This window comes from Panthera uncia (genome assembly GCF_023721935.1).
Source record: "Panthera uncia isolate 11264 chromosome C1 unlocalized genomic scaffold, Puncia_PCG_1.0 HiC_scaffold_4, whole genome shotgun sequence".
Taxonomy (NCBI): Eukaryota; Metazoa; Chordata; class Mammalia; order Carnivora; family Felidae; genus Panthera; species Panthera uncia.
The window spans coordinates 8,148,095-8,159,618 of record NW_026057585.1 but is presented as its reverse complement, the minus strand read 5'-3'; positions in this window follow the sequence as shown (position 1 = coordinate 8,159,618).

The window sequence follows — 11,524 nt, the reverse complement described above, 5'->3', positions numbered from 1 at the left end:
ATGCTTGTCAGCACAGAGCCCAATACAGGGCTCAAACTCATGAACTGTGAAATCATAACCTGAGCTAAAATTAAAAGAGTTGGACACTTGACCGACTGAGCCACCCAGGCACCCCATGTGTTCCTATATATTATTGTTATAAGTCTTTTGTCAGATATACATATTAGAAATTTTTCTTCTAGTCTGTGTCTTGCTTTTCATTTTCTTCACAGTGTCTTTTGATGAACAAAGGTTTTAAATTTTGCTAAAATTTCGCTTCCAGTTTTTGTCTTTTATGGTTACTGTTTTCTGGGTCCTGTCTAAGAAACCTAAATATTGTAAATATTTCTTTCTATCTTGTCCTCCAAAAGCTTTGCAGCTTTTGCTTTACACTTAGGTATATCCATATATAATTAATTTTTGCATATGGGTTCTTTTTTCGGATGTGGAAAGGCAATTTTTCCAGCATCATTAAAAAAAAAACAACACCTTTCCATTCACCATTCATTTGCTTTGACACCTTGGTAAAATACTAACTGACTATAAAGTATGGGTCTATTTTTTGACTCTGTTTATTCCATTGATCTATTTGTCTATCTTCATGCCATTTCCACATTGTCTTGATTATAATAAGTCTTGAAATCAGGTAGAATAAGTTCTCCATGTCTGTTCTTTTTCAAGAATGTTTTGGCTATCTAATGCCTCCATATAAATTTTATAACCAGCTTGTAAGTTTCTACAAAGAAATTTTTAAGGACTTTGGATATATAGATCAATTGAGAAAAACTGACATCTTAAAAATATTGACTCTTCCCAGATATGAACATGGTATATATCTCCATTTACTTAGATCTTCATTACTTTCTTTCAGCAGTGTATATTCTACATAGGTTTTCAGATTTATCCCTGAGTATATATTATGTTTTTGATGCCACTGTGAATCAAATTTCAAAAATTTCATTTTCCATTTGCTTTCCAGCCACACAGAAGAAATACAACGGATTTTTATATATTGGCCTTATTAGTTATCAATTGTTGTATAACAGATTGCCCCCAAATTTAGCATATTAAAAAAACAAGCACTGTTTCTGAGGGTCAGAAATCCAGGAGTGACCTAGTTGAGTAATTATGGCTCAGAATCTATCATGAGTTACGGTCAACTCTTGGCTAAGGCTACAGTCATCCAAAGGTTCAACTGGGGCTGGATGATTTTCTAAGGTCACTCAAGTGGCTCTTGGCAGGAAGTGTCAGTTCCTTACCACATAGGCCTCTGTATAAAATTGTGTATGACATGGCAGTTGAATTTCCCCTGAGTGAATGATCTGAGAGAGCAAGAGAATATCCTATCACTTCTGCCACGTGTCATTGGTCACACAGACAAACCTTTGTGCAACATGCAAGGGGAACTGCATGGGATGTGAATACCAGGAAGTGCAGCTCATCATGCAGGACCCATCTTGGACTCTGCCTACCACAGTCTGTCCTCTAGTCCCTGATAACCCATCTGTCTTACACATACAAAATACACTCATCCCTTCCCCAGGCGCACAAAAGTTTCATCCCATTATAGCATTAGCTCCAAGTTCAGAATCTGATCTTCTGAAGCAGATCCAGGTTCTTGGATGTAATTCCCTTAAATACAGCTTCATGAGCATAATTCCTCTCAATCTGTAGACCTGTGAATGATGGAACCAAGTTGGCTGTCTCTTGTCCTTACAACATACAATGTTGGCACAGCAGAGGATAGCCTGTATAGACACTCCTGTTCAAAAAGGGGGAAAGTGAGGCACAAAGGAGACACTGGTTCATAGTCATCCTGAAATCTAGCCAGACAAATGTTGTAAGTTTCTTGATTAGGACTCAGCACTATGCCTGCCTGGAAATGACTTTCCATAGTTTTTGGTTCTGTTCTCTGGGCTCTTAGTCCTCCTTTGGAATCATCCTTCTCTTTTTGTGGAACTTACCATGTGTTTGCAGCTGAGTGGTTTTCTCAGCCTGTTTCTTGTTTGTAGAAGTTTGGGGGTTCAAAGGCTTCTTTTTTATTTTATACTATTTTTGTCACTTTCAGTTCAACCTGGCAGTATTTCTGGTCATAAAATTCTCTCAAACTTTGTGGTCCTCCTGTGAATCTCATTGAGGTTTGCTCCATTCAACAAATCCACACCTACAAATCTCTTTGAGATAAATCCTCTCTACTTTGGACTTCTGCTAAGATGGATGAGGGACAAAGCCCGTAAGCTTCTGAGGATCCATATTATTTTATTTATAGGTGCTGTGAGGCAAATCTTTAAACTCTTTAGAGGGCCTTTTGTCTGTCTGAATGTAACCCTGAAGATCCACCTTTTAACTTTCTGAGGTCTTAACAAAGGATTTTACAGACATATTCTTGGCTTTACCTTTGGAACATTGTTTCCTGAGCGTGTCCTGGATTTGATCTTTGCGTGGGAGTAATTTCTTAAGTTTACTATTGTTTCCCATTTGGGGAGCCTCAGAATCTTCAGAATCAGCAATTCCCATCTTCTTTTGGTTTAACAGTCCTTCCTTTAGCTCATCTGTCACCTCTCACATTTTAACATGAGCAGTAACAAGAAGCCAATGGCACCTTCAACACTGTGGCTGGAAAGCTTCTTAGCTAAATTCCCCTTCATATGACTGCAGGAGAGAGTGCTGCTAAACTTTCTGCCACGAATAACAAGGATCCCCCCCGTCTCAAGCTTCCAACAAGATTTTCCTCATTTTCCTTTAACACCTTACCAGCTACCTCCTCAAAGTGTGTTCAAGGTAACTTAGGCTTTCAGTACTGCTCTCCTTACGTCCTTACAACCATTCCAGCTCTGCCCATTGAGTGGTTTCCACACCACTCCTACATCTTATGTTTTTATTATGGTAGCACTTCATTTCCAGGTACCAATATTTGCACCAGTTCAACCACTAGAAGGTGCGTATTTTTAGGGCTTCTTGGGGGGCAGTGGAATACACCAAAGGATGGTAATCGAGAAGTGCCTTGGCATACACTGATTCTTTCAGTGGAATGGTCATCTGGGTTCATCTTGAGACCCTGAATAGTTGGAGTTGGATGTGTAAAACTCTAGGGACGTAGGGCTGAGTTAATGATGAACACATATGGAAGGATCTAGATCGGTAGTAAATGTTTAAGAAAATACACACACACACACACACACACACACAGAAAATCAAGACTGGACTCATTTTACAGGTGAGGAAGCTGTGATTCAGAAGGATAAAGAGACTTGCCTAAGGTCACGTGGCCAATTAGTGGTGGAGAAGGGAGTAAATCCATTTCTTCCAACTTTTTATTCAATGCACATTCCAGGTACCATATAGCCTTAGGTTTCTATTGTGTTCATGCCTTGAAGAAAGCATTTCCTATCTGAGAATTCTCAGTGGCAGTGGGTGAGAAGAAAACAAAGGGAAGAATCTTAGGATTTTCTGCTGAAACATTCGTTGTTTTTTATGCTCTGCAGTAATCCAGCTAACTAATGTTTGGATGACTACTGCTGTTCATGGGAACCTTTCCCTTGGGATTCTGAAGATATGAGGACTTTATTATGACCAATTCAGAGATGAAAGGGTGGAAGATTACCTCTGGCTTCTCTCATCTTTGCTTTTGTTTCATGAGTAATGAAGCAGGGATCTTTGAAGACGCTTTTCATTTTCTTAGTTACTTTTTTCTTTGGAAACAAAGTTTTCAGCACACCTTTAAAAAAACCTAGATTTTGAAGAGTTTGGTTTACCTGCTTCTATGAGTGGTCATGAGTGTAAATCAGCCAATGAACTCTTCTCATGTCCTGATGCATATTTACAAATGTCTACTGAACTTTAGGACCCTGGCCCACAGATACCTCCAACTCAACATGTTTTTCTTTTTTAATGTTTTTTTTTTTTTTTTTACATTTATTTATTTTTGAGAGACAGAGAGAGACAGAGGATGAGCAGGGGAGGGGCAGAGAGAGAGGGAGACACAGAATCCGAAGCAGGCCTCCAGGCTCTGAGGTGTCAGCACAGAGCCCAACGCGGGGCTTAAACCCACGAACCACGGAATCATGACCTGACCCGAAGTTGGACACCCAACCGACTGAGCCACCCAGGTGCCCCTAACTCAACATGTTCTTAACTCATTGCCTTTCTCTCTCAATCTACTCAGCCTCCTATATTTTAAAAAATCTTAAAGACCTTATTAGTCAGACAACATGGAAACTTTGGATTTTTCCATTTTCCTCAAACCAAATTCTTTAGAATCTTCCCCAGAAAATATTTCTTGAATATGTCCTTTTCTTTACATCCACACTGTTGCTGCCTACTTTAAGTCCCCATTCATCCATTCATCTATGGATGGCATTTATTGCCTGCCTACACTATGTATGCCAGGCATTGTGTTCTGTGCTGGGATACAACGCGAATAGGACGTGGTATCCACAGGGATTTATCTGTATGTGGGGTTGGGGAAGGAGACAAAAACAAGTGACAGTAAAATGTGGTATGTTGTACGTTTATCATTTCTCTGCTAGCTATTACAGTAGATCTTGATCTTTCTCTTTATTCTCTCCCTCCCAATCCATTGTCTTCCTTGCTATCAGAATGACCTTTCTAATATACAATTCGATCATGATCAGTATTATCTTTGTCTCTTTGTTACCTAAAAAAGTGAAGACCATAGCCCTTAGTCTGTTGTTGTTCCTTCACAGGCTGGCCTAAACCTGCTTATCTTCCTCTGTATCCCTTTGTGTTCTTGCTTTGAACCCTACACTTTAGCCACATTAGACTAGTAGGAGGTCTCCAAACACTGCTCAGGTAGGCTCACACTTCTGTGTCTTTTTTTTTTCTTCCCCCTATTTCTCTTGCCTTGAATGCCCTTCAGTCTCATTCATCACCTGGCTAGTTCTGACTCATCTTCAAATTCTTACTCACTGTTTAAGACTCACCTTCCTCAGCTTCCCTGCCCTGAGGCAGAATTAGTTACAAACCCCTTTTCAGATGCCACTATTGTAGAATTTATTTCACTGCGTTGTAGTTAATTCATAGTTTCGATACTGAGTTCCCTCCCAGCACCTAGGACAGTGCTAAATATGTATTTGTTGAATGATTGAAAAAAAAGGATAAAATATTAAAAAAAAATGCAGTATACCATTGTAAAGGGTGTTTTGATTTTTACGGGTAATATATTGTGAAAAAGTAAACAGACTCCCAAGGGCCTGGCCAGGGTAATCAAAATTCCTGCATTTGGAAATCAAAAGAAGTTTCCACGTCTGTTTTTCATCCCTTCTTTCATGTAAAGTTTGGGGATATGAGTTGGGACATCTATTGGGTTATCCTGAGTTTCCAAGATGTAAGATGGAACTAAATGACCTCAGGGTTTCCATCAGAGAAGTAAGTGGTGGCACGAGAGAGCATTCCTCAGGGGTGCTGGAGGTCAGGAGAAAGTCCCACTTTCACTTCTGCCATGTGATGGAAGCTCTTTCACAATCCGCCTTATGGTTCTTGTGGTGTGAGGTGTGTGTGGATGTGTGTGTGGCAATACTTGGAGATGCTTTAAAACCTTAGACATGAGATGACCCAGACGTGATTCACCAATCATTGTCAGTGCATCTTCCCCTACAGCTTTATGAGTAAGTGGCAAGATATCTGGGCCTCAGTGCTTTTTTCCTACCAAACCCTGCCTTGACAATGCAAACAGGATGCTTCAGAGGAGAATCTGCCCCATATTCAATTGGATAAAGATTTCTCATACATTTGGGAAAGCTCACTCAGAAAATCTTCAGCCCCTATTGCAGATGAATCCCCAGAATTTCATTTCATGGAATGTCCACTATTTCAAAACATCTCCCACAGGGAATCCTACCAATGGATAGAAAGTCTCCAGGAGGTTACAGATAAGGGATAAAACTTTTTCCTTTTTTTTTTTTTTAAGCTAAATTTCCAAAAACGAAACCACATGATTCCTAGACCTGGTTTAGGTTTGTGTGTTTTCGGGCTCCTAGAATGTTGGAGCTGGAAGGGAGTTGAGGGAACATCTGGTTCAGCCCCCCTCCACTCTACAAATGGTGTCAGAGGTGAATAGCTTTTTAAGGTCACATAGCTTGTCGGGCTGGAGCTGGGACAAGGACTCAGGTCTCTAAACCCTCAGCCAGGGATCTTTCCTCCCTATCAGTTTAACTACAGGCAGGTACCTGTATGAGATGTGTGGGGATGTTGTAAATAATAGATATAGGACTTGAAACATTTTGAGTCTGGACAGTTTCAATGCTTTCCTGAGACCTGAACTAGATATCAGAGGCAGGCCTCCCTGTGAGGGGCATGCACTGTCAGCCCTCTTCTTGGACCTGCTCTTAGAGGAGACAAAGACATTGATGATGGATCAATATTTAACTCAGATTATGGGGACAAGTTAATTCAGTGAATGTATCTGGTATCTGCTCTGTCCTCCCATTATGATCGGGAATCTGTAGCCCATCTTCAGCCTTCACCTCCTCAGCCTCCTGTCCTGCTCTTTTTCTATCCAGGTCAGTCCCAGGCCTACCCAGGGCCCCTTTGCTTTGCTTCTATGGGACTCTTCTACCGAGTCCAGGAGAACCCTTGTATTGTTGAGAACAAGCTCCTCCCTCACCTTTTCTTAAAGCCTTCTTTCTGCCTCCTTATCACAGCAGAAAGTGGCCTTTTCCCCGGATAATGTTCCCGCAACTTTCTCCAACAGAGACCTTCCTCTTCCCACTAGGAATGGCTCATAGAGTGAAGAGAGTGAAGTGAGTGTGCTCTTTCATTTTCCTCCAAATTATGCGCATTAGTCATCCTCTGGTCCTTGCTATCTATTATTTAAAAAATCATTACTGAATCACCAAAGCTTCCTCAAGGAATCTAGTTCTTCCCAATCCTTTCTTCTTTCTTTAAACCTTCTACAATATTTCTACTTCTTCAGTCTTTGTAGATGGCTCCGTGTCCTTCCTTCAGAGATGACTGAGTCTTTTCTTCCTTCCCATCTCAAAATTTCTGTGTGTCTTTCCCCATAGTTTTGTTCTTCCTTGCTTTTTCGGAGGAAGAAGTCAAGACTTGAAGGCTAGCTTTCTCATGGATTCTTGCTGTGTCTGCTCTAGGACCTCAAGACCCCCATCTCTGAATTGCATCTCCTGGTGTTTTGTTTTTGTTTTTTTCCCACTGGATTTAACCTTTCCTTCCCCATTTGTATCAGAATGATTCCCAGTATTTCACAGGTGTGATTTCTTGGGTCCTTTTCCAAAGAGTGCTGTCCAGTTAGTGCTGTATCCCCAGTGCCTAAATAAAAATTTTGGGGTCTGGTGCCCAGAATCTGCATTTTGACAGATGCCAAGGTAGTTCTTAAGGACAACAAATTTTGAAACTAGAATCATGTGCAAGCATCCCTTATCAAAGATACCCATCCTGAGGTACCTGGGTGGCTCAGTTAGTTTAAGTGTCATACTCTTGATTTCAGCTCAGGTCATGATCTCATGGTTTGTGGGATTGAGCCCTGTCTCGGGCTCTGTGCTAACAGCGTGGAGTCTGCTTGGTATTCTTTCTCTCCTCTCTCTCTGTCTCTTCCCCACTCACATGCATGTGCGAATGCTCCCTTTCTCTCTCTCTCTCTCTCTCCCTCTCAAAATAAATAAATAAACATTAAAAAAAAAAAACCATACCCATTCTGTGTTAGATCCGTATTGCTGTGTAGGAAAATTATCCTAAATTTAGTGGCTTACAGCAGCATTGCTTATCTCACAGTTTTCTGTAGGTTAGGACTCAGGATGTGGCTTAGCTGAGCCTTGTGCTTTGGAGTCTCTCAGAGGCTACAGAGTGTTGGCTGGGGCTGCTGTCCACATCAAGACTCAGTCATGGAAGTATCTGCTTCAAGAGCATTTGTGTCATTGTTAACAGCACTCAGTTCCTCAAGGACTGTTGGCCTCAGGGCCTTAGTTCCTTGCTGGCTGTTGGCTGAAGGTCATTCTCAGATTCTTGCCATGTGGGTCTCTCCACGGGTGGCTTGTAACATGGCAGCTTGCTTTGTCAGAGTAAGCAAACTGAGAAAAGCCAGGGGAAGACAGAGTGCAAGTAAAACAAAATCATAGGCTTCTGTATCTTAATCTCAGACAAGACATCCCCTCGCTTTTCCTGCATTCTGGTTGTTAGAAGTGAATCACTGGTCCAGCCCATATACACAGGGATGGGATTAAACAGGGGTGAGTATCAGTAGGAGGGATTTGGGGGAGCCTTTTAGAAGCTGACTACCATATACCCCAACCCTAAATCCTTTTCCTTAAATCTGCTGCTACCCATTTAGGATGGCAATCTATTTTTCTCCTTATATTTACCACTCAGCTTCTCAAGGGAGGGATCTAAATTGGTGAACCCATTTTCCGGCCACATACTCACTCCTTAACATATTCCATGGTGGCTTCCATTCTTGCCACTCTACACAGCTGTTCTCTTGAAGGTTCTAAGAGAACTCCTGAGAGCCGAGTCCTTTTCTTCTCCTCCTCTGTCAGAGCCTCTCTTCAGCATCTGATTGCTCCTTTTTCTCTTAAGATTCCCTCTTTTTTGGCTTCCACGATACTCTACTTTCCTGGGTTCTCAAGCTTTTCTGCGTGTTTCTTCTCTGTTTATTCCTCTACTGCCCCCACCCCTAATTCTGATCAATTACTACAGTGTGCTAGATGTGGTATCTTATATTTGATAGGACCTATTATTTGAGAGAGACTGAAGAAGTTTTGGGGCCAGCTCACGATTCATGTGGGCACAGAGAAATGACCGATTCATTAAGCCTGTTTGGAGAGACAGCATAAGAAAAACTGCAGTTGTTTTAAAAATGCATGCTCTCACCTGTCACAGTCATGAGGACCCTAAGGAGACATAGTGACTGAATGCAATGTGGTCCCAGCTAGGACCCTGGAATAGAAAAAAGACATTTGGTTAAAAATGAAGGAAACCCGATAAAGTATGCACTTTTGTTAACAATAATTGATCAGTATTGCTTCATTAATTGTGATACATGTGCCACACTACTGTAAGATGTTAAAGCGAGGTACTTGGGGCGCCTGGGTGGCTCAGTCGGTTGGGCGTCCGACTTCAACTCAGGTCACGATCTTGCGGTCCGTGAGTTCAAGCCCCGCGTCGGGCTCTGGGCTGATGGCTCAGAGCCTGGAGCCTGCTTCTGATTCTGTGTCTCCCTCTCTCTTTGCCCCTCCCCCATTCATGCTCTGTCTCTCTCTGTCTCAAAAATAAATAAATGTTAAAAAAATTAAAAAAAAAATAAAATGAGGTACTTGGGTGTCAGATATATGCGAACTCTGTGCTCTCTTCACCATTTTTCTGTAAATCTTAAAAGTATTGTAAAATACAGCATTTATTTAAAAATTTTTTTAAACGTTTATGCATTTTTGAGAGACAGAGAGAGACAGAGCATGAGCAGGGAAGGGGCAGAGAGAGGAGGAGACACAGAATCCAAAGCAGGCTCCAGGCTCCCAGCTGTCAGCACAGAGCCCGACACGGGGCTCGAGCTCACAAACCACGAGATCCTGACCAGAGCCGAAGCTGGACGCTCAACCGACTGAGCCACCCAGGCACCCCTACAACATTTATTTTTTATTTATTTATTTTTTTATCAGCAAAGAAAAGTTTATTAATAGAAAAAAAATATTGACAGTTGGAAAGAAAAATAAGAGGAGGACTTGTGTGAGATTCATTTGTTGATAAGGAGACAACATTTATTTTTAAAAACGCACCCCCTCAAGCTCCATTCTTCCCACAGGAAGGTCACACTAGTGTTATGTACATTTACCTTCGTGTCTCGTGTCTCCACAAGATTCGGCCCTCAGCTTTGTGCTCACCTTTCCACCTCTTTAGAAGTGAGCCCAGGGCCCTGCACATTCTACATTGTTGTTGAATGAACGAGCAAGCAAATGTGTGATTGGGAAAGACCCAAGTGAACTCTTGGACGGGCTGTTCTGTCAGGACGTAATTAACCCAGACGAAGCCCCGGGGAATGGGAACATTTCACTGGCCTTTGTCTTCAGTTCATTCGGTTCGACCAAACCTCCGAAGTGGCATGTCCCCACTTTCTTCTTCAAATTACAGGTTCTGCTCTGTTTTTATCTCCGTCACATCCTCTTCTCTCCCTTCTTTTTTCTATTGTTGTTTCTCCTACCGCAGTTCCCTTTCCACTCATTTTGACCCAAGCAATGGTTGTTCTTCCTAGTGAGTTGTGGTCTAGGGGGAAGTTTCTTGAGCGTCAGTGATGAGCTTGGGCTGAAGGAGCACAGAGACGTTCGGTTCTGGATGTGTGCCACCCAGGTAACCACAGATCCTAGACGGGAAAGCTTCGTGCCACTTCCCGTGGAATTTGTCAGAACGGATTTGTTTTGACTGGCACTGAACCATTCGACTTAATTTTCAAATTTCAAAAAAACAATGAATGTAAATTGGAACAATTATTTTGGTTTCTGAACTACCTTCAGGTTTAGTGTTTGCTCATGGACAGGCTGATCAAACAGAGAAAAAAGTCTCCCTTAATGGTCACTCACAGAGCTCCCGGCTCTAATTCATAATAATCATAACAAACCTTTGCATACTTAAAAATATTTGCCTCCTCCCCCTTGCCCTCCCCTTCCCCTCGCCCTCCCCTTCCCTCTCTTCCTTCCCTCCTCCTTTACCTCTAGATATATAGCTTGCTTATTCTTACACTTGGATTTCCCTGGGCCTTGCACAATGTCCTTTTTTTGTTCTTTTTTCATGTTTCAAAAATAACATGCCATCCTCTGTAAAGGAAGCCAGGGCTATTGGCTGGTCCTCAAAAAAGATGGATGGGAGTCAGCTGATTTCTATTGGTTTTAATCAGCTGTTCGGAGTTTAAGTCTGGGATGTGACATGAGAATAAATGCAGTTAATGAGACCACAAAGTTTTGGCCTCAGCAGCACAATTTTCTGATCCTCTGACCTGACTGGTTATAGATTACAATTAAAAATGCCTTGTAATTTTACAGTGTTTTGTGCTCTTCACAGAAGTTTATTTTATCTGGTTCTCATACCCTTAAGCCGCCATGGTTCTTTGTAGAGTTATAATTCTCAGGTTTGCAGACCAGCATGGCACTGGGTGGGGAGCATGTCTGCAGGGTACTGGAAGTTGGGAGAGACTAAGCTTGGGGTGAATTCCCTTGGACTGTGTTTTGGAGTGGTGAAGGCTTAGTAAGCCCAGAAGGGAATTTCTGGTCCTTTGTGGAGGCAGGGACTGTGTCTGTCCTGTTAATACTGTATCCCCAGTGCCTAGAATAGCACATGGCATAAGGTAGGCATCCAGGGAAAGTTGGCTCAGTATCTCCTTCCCTTGGTGGAGATGAGAGAAGGAAGCTAAAATGGACAGAATGGTGATTCACTCCCATCACCTGTGTCCCAAAATAGAGATTTCAATCAACAGTCTCGGGGAGGTTGTGGTTCCCAAATTGTTCCTATTTGTACGGGAGGATGAGCCTAGCTCTCTTTCCACTTCCCTTCTTGTGTCTGACAGGGAGGATGAGTTGTTAATTAG